We start from the raw sequence: 5,718 nt of genomic DNA, 5'->3' as shown, positions 1-5,718 counted from the left end.
TCGAAGGGTCGCGATGTATTACTAAGAGAGAAGTGCACGCCTTCGGCGAACGTCGACGGACGCGACCCGTGTCATGCCGTACGCCACTTGCGTGACGCAAGCACGACATCGAAGCGACGCCGCCGAGCGACGATGAATCTCTCCGTTCGTTCATTCGAGTTTCGCAGGTTTACCCTGAACGGTTTCACGTACTCTTGAACTCTCTCTTCAAAGTTCTTTTCAACTTTCCCTCATGGTACTTGTTCGCTATCGGTCTCGCGGTAATATTTAGCCTTAGATGGAGTTTACCACCCACTTAGGGCTGCACTCTCAAGCAATCCGACTCTGAGGAGTGTCCCCCTCGCCGTCTCGCTCCGTCGCTACGGGCCTGGCACCCTCTACGGGAAAACGGCCCCGTTCAAGACGAACTTGGACAGGAGCGGCGACGACGAGAAAGCGGAACCTCCCGAACACCACATCTCCGCGATCGTTACAACCGCGGGATTCAGTGCTGGGCTGTTTCTGTTCGCTCGCCGCTACTAAGGAAATCTAGTTAGTTTCTTTTCCTCCGCTTACTAATATGCTTAAATTCGGCGGGTGATCCTCCCTGATCTGAAGCCAACGATAAAAAAACGATGCAGACGCGATATCCGTCAGCGCTACGACGCCACAAAACTAAAACACGAATCTTACACATATATATAATGTGCGATATGATCACACACACACACGAGTACGTTATACATACACACACACGCACACGCAGTGTGGTAGTCTGCATGATTCACGTACTCGTGTTTGCGCGAATTATACACGCAATATATGATTGTGACAGTGTTTCGGTTTCATAAACGGCGTCGATATGCACTCTTCGGACGTCGTGTCCGCCTACTTTTTTTGCACAAACACATACATTGAATAACTTATATTTGAAACACTCAAATTCGATTTTCATCGTTTTATTACATATCACACATATATACGAAGGCGCGATATTGCGTTGTTTTCGTTCGATGTCCACGTCCACGATATAATATATATTATTAACACAGACCTTAACGACACAATAGAAACGCACAACGATCGGACAGAAAACATAAAACGCTCATACATCGACAAAAAAAATATCTTGAAATCAGAGACGTAGATGTGTAGTACATAATAACGACGACGACGTAATCGCATACGAAAGAGCATCGGATACCTTCTCTTACCCTCTCACATCACCGTATCGCTTCACAATATCATAATCATAAAGCAACGGATCAACGATGGGAGCAAGGATCACGCTCTCTGCAGCAAAACATCGCGCGTATCACACACACACAAACACATACAAAGATTCATATTTTTTGTGCGGGTGTCGTGCGTTTCCGTCTTCACATATATATATATGCTCAGACGCTAGATGCGATCTCGTGTCACTTGTTTGATCGAGGCGTAACTAAGTATCGTTGGTGTATTATATATATATACATACCATATACACAGACAACAACACTCACGCGACTTCGATGTGATATTCACACAATGAAAAAAATGTTTCATAGTCTTCATATACGTGTGTGTATATATATTTCTCATATATATTAAACGGACAAACGAACTTGCAAACAATCAATAATTCAATTTAAATCTCTCACTATGATGGGTCACAACAGCAACAACGACGACTACGACAACGACGACGACGACGACGACTACGACGAGTGCGACAACTCCGATTCGTATAATGACACATAATAAGATATCATAGTCTTTTCTGTGTACTACGAGAGGGAGGCGTTCGCGCTCACGCGCGTGCGGTACGACGTCGTGTTTGTGCGTGTGTCGTGTTTCTGTGCTGTTTGTGTCTCGTCAGAAAGAGAACAATAAAAGAATAAAAAGATCATTAGCAGTCGTCGGAACCGTCATATGTTCGCACAGTCGACAACAACAAAACTACGATACACATAATTCGAACTGAACAAAACACATACACACACACACTACGAACACACAACGACACTTCCGTGCGTATATGTGCGAGTCTGTGCGCGATGGATGTAATTCTTCTGTGTTCGCGTGCGTTATGAGGTGTCATACCGTGATGGAACAGTGTGGTGTATTATTTTATACAGCGGGCCTCAGACAGGAGTGGTCCTGGATATTCTCCACGGACCGCAATGTGCGTTCGAAATGTCGATGTTCAAATGTGTCCTGCAGTTCACACTATGACGCGCAGTTAACTGCGTTCTTCATCGACCCGCGAGCCAAGTGATCCACCGTTCAGGGTAGTGATTTTTATAAATATATCATGTGTACGGCGACGCTCACCATTTAAATTTTCTTTTTTTTTAAAAAAAAAAAAAAAAACAAAGAGGGCAATCGTGCGCATATAGGGGGTGTTGCCATTATATAACGCTGCAATACGCCTCATATTGCTACGGACGCGATCAAATCTACTTATACATACATACATATTTCACATTGACATGTGATATGTTGATATAATATAAGAAAGACGCGAACGACATGACAAACGAAACGTATCACACCACGTTCTCTCCAGTGGACTAACCGACCCACCGGATTTACCCGTGTGGTTAACGTACGGTAAACAACTAATCCACCGGACCGCATAAAAAACTCAGAGTGTCCCTAACGAATTAACGAAATGACAAGATAATGATAGTAGCGCTATATACCACAGCATGTTATCTTCAACGCCCAGATTATACGTCACTCTAATCGCCCTTGATCCAACCAAGTAAACAGAACTCGGACTAGACTTATTAAGGTCTTGAGTAGTCGTCAAGAGACTCGCGGCGCGGATTCTTACCGGTCTATGTCAAATGAGATCTACCAGAGTTAAGAAACATAGGATGAATCAATGATATCTAGTATATCGCTTTCGAGTTACAACGTTATCTGGTTTTAAACATATACGTATATATACATCAAGAGTATATAAATTGTATGCTCATACAGTGCATATGTGCGTATCGGATAAGGAAGGGACGCTAATGAATCGTTTATCCGTCAAATCGTTTTAAATTCGTATCTTTTCCTCTCCTTCCATCATATCATCATAATATTATTTCGATCCTTGGAGATTATTATTTTTAGATGTGGCCCTTCACATCTTATATCTCTCTCTTTCATTTATTTATTTATTATTTATTTTTAACATCACAAACAACAACAACGACAACACGCTAGGCGTAATCGAGTGTATGTTTTGTGTGTCTCTTTTATTTGATGTCCCGCCCCTGACATCTTTATATTTTATTCATTCAAAAACATCATAACACGCTTGTGTAGAGTTGTTTTTTTTTGTTAATATTTATTTATTTCCTTTCATTTATATATTATTTGAGATATATTTAATTTCTATTGAGATGCCGCCCCTTTCTCTTTTTTTTTTTTTAATTTGCATCATATATTTTTATATATGTGTCTCTCTTTTTACTTGGATATATAATATTATCATAATCATCCTGATATCGCTTTGATATCGGATGTTATAAACGTTAATGATCCTTCCGCAGGTTCCCCTACGGAAACCTTGTTACGACTTTTACTTCCTCTAAATGATCAAGTTTGGTCAACTTCCCAGCAACGCCGACGGCCGTGAAGCCACCGCGTGTCGGTCCGAAGACCTCACTAAATCATTCAATCGGTAGTAGCGACGGGCGGTGTGTACAAAGGGCAGGGACGTAATCAACGCGAGCTTATGACTCGCGCTTACTAGGAATTCCTCGTTTATGGGGGATAATTGCAAACCCCAATCCCCAGCACGAAGGAGTTTCAACGGGTTGCCCGGGCTCTAGGCCAGGGAGAACATGCTGATTCCTTCAGTGTAGCGCGCGTGCGGCCCAGGACATCTAAGGGCATCACAGACCTGTTATTGCTCAATCTCGTGCGGCTCGAAGCCGCCGGTCCCTCTAAGAAGAATTTTAATACGCCGTCAGTGAGTTGAACGACCGAAATCGCTCACACCTAAATGACGACGCCTATTTAGCAGGCTAGAGTCTCGTTCGTTACCGGAATTAACCAGACAAATCGCTCCACCAACTAAGAACGGCCATGCACCACCACCCACCGAATCAAGAAAGAGCTATAATCTGTCAATCCTTCCGGTGTCCGGGCCTGGTGAGATTTCCCGTGTTGAGTCAAATTAAGCCGCAGGCTCCACTCCTGGTGGTGCCCTTCCGTCAATTCCTTTAAGTTTCAGCTTTGCAACCATACTCCCCCCGGAGTCCAAAATCTTTGGTTTCCGGAAGCTGCCCGCCGAGCCATTGTAATAACGTCGGCGGATCGCTAGATGACATATTTACGGTTAGAACTAGGGCGGTATCTAATCGCCTTCGAACCTCTAACTTTCGTTCTTGATTGATGAAAACACCTTTGGCAAATGCTTTCGCTGATGTTCGTCTTGCGACGATCCAAGAATTTCACCTCTAACGTCGCAATACGAATGCCCCCAGTTATCCCTATTAATCATTACCTCGGAGTTCTGAAAAACAACAAAATAGAACCGAGATCATATTATATTCCATGCACGAAATATTCAAGCGGCGTTTTGAGCCCGCTTTGAGCACTCTAATTTGTTCAAAGTAAAATTGTCGGCCCATCTCGACACTCACTGAAGAGCACCGCGATAGGATTTTGATATTGAACCGGCGTTTTACCGCCGGCTCACCGACGATATGCTCCGCAGACGTGTCAGTATCACCGCGGATGCGGTGCACCGACAGCGCGGCGCACAAATGCAACTACGAGCTTTTTAACCGCAACAATTTTAGTATACGCTATTGGAGCTGGAATTACCGCGGCTGCTGGCACCAGACTTGCCCTCCAATTGTTCCTCGTTAAAATATTAAAGTGTACTCATTCCGATTACGAGGCCTCGTAAGAGTCCCGTATCGTTATTTTTCGTCACTACCTCCCCGTGCCGGGAGTGGGTAATTTGCGCGCCTGCTGCCTTCCTTGGATGTGGTAGCCGTTTCTCAGGCTCCCTCTCCGGAATCGAACCCTGATTCCCCGTTACCCGTGACAACCATGGTAGTCGCAGAAACTACCATCGAAAGTTGATAAGGCAGACATTTGAAAGATGCGTCGCCGGTACTTGACCATGCGATCGGCAAAAGTTATCCAGATTCATCAAAATTAACGACTTCGGACGCGAGGCCCTCCGTCGATTGGTTTGATCTAATAAAAGCACTCATCCCATCACTGGTCAGAGTTCTGATTGCAGTATTAGCTCTAGAATTACCACAGTTATCCAAGTAACTGAGTAAGATCTAAGGAACCAAAACTGATATATTGAGCCATTCGCGGTATCGCCTTAATACGGCTTGCACTGAGACATGCATGGCTTAATCTTTGAGACAAGCATATAACTACTGGCAGGATCAACCAGGGAGCTAGCTAATTTAGTTAACTCTCAATCGAGAGCGCATCGTACGCGTTCGCTCTATATTGTGGTATAGGAAGCGAGGGCACGTAACGGTGGCCTGATTATTATTTGTTTTTATTATTTATTCATTTTTGTATATTTTCTTTGAAATATACACACACATTTTATATCATACTCCTCCTCCTCCTCCTTCTTTAATTCATATTTTATATATTATATATATATATTTATTATGAAAACATTTTGAACGCATCAAAAAGTTTCATATTGTTGATCGTTACTTTATAACGAGATCGTACACCTTTAATATCGGTTAACATTGTCATATATGCGTTAAC

At 43.3% G+C, this 5,718-nt stretch overlaps 3 non-coding genes across 3 annotated transcripts in view; all 3 read right to left on the bottom strand.

The window, feature by feature from the left end:
* The window catches only part of LOC133320589 (large subunit ribosomal RNA), a 3,976-nt gene extending 3,376 nt beyond the window's left edge, over positions 1-600 (bottom strand). Inside the window, exon 1 of the ribosomal RNA XR_009753836.1 lies at positions 1-600. This exon is cut by the window's left edge and continues 3,376 nt beyond it. This is a non-coding gene — a ribosomal RNA (large subunit ribosomal RNA).
* A 1,499-nt stretch (positions 601-2,099) lies between these two features.
* On the bottom strand, positions 2,100-2,255 carry LOC133320574 (5.8S ribosomal RNA). Its single transcript, XR_009753822.1, has one exon. It is a non-coding gene; the product is annotated as a 5.8S ribosomal RNA (ribosomal RNA).
* Positions 2,256-3,492: 1,237 nt separating this feature from the next.
* On the bottom strand, positions 3,493-5,386 carry LOC133320579 (small subunit ribosomal RNA). Its single transcript, XR_009753827.1, has one exon. It is a non-coding gene; the product is annotated as a small subunit ribosomal RNA (ribosomal RNA).
* Positions 5,387-5,718: the final 332 nt, after the last annotated feature.

The sequence above is a fragment of the Danaus plexippus genome (genome assembly GCF_018135715.1).
Source record: "Danaus plexippus chromosome 29 unlocalized genomic scaffold, MEX_DaPlex mxdp_37, whole genome shotgun sequence".
Lineage (NCBI taxonomy): Eukaryota > Metazoa > Arthropoda > Insecta > Lepidoptera > Nymphalidae > Danaus > Danaus plexippus.
Note: the sequence above shows the minus strand (reverse complement) of the source record. Positions and strands in the feature narration are given on the sequence as shown.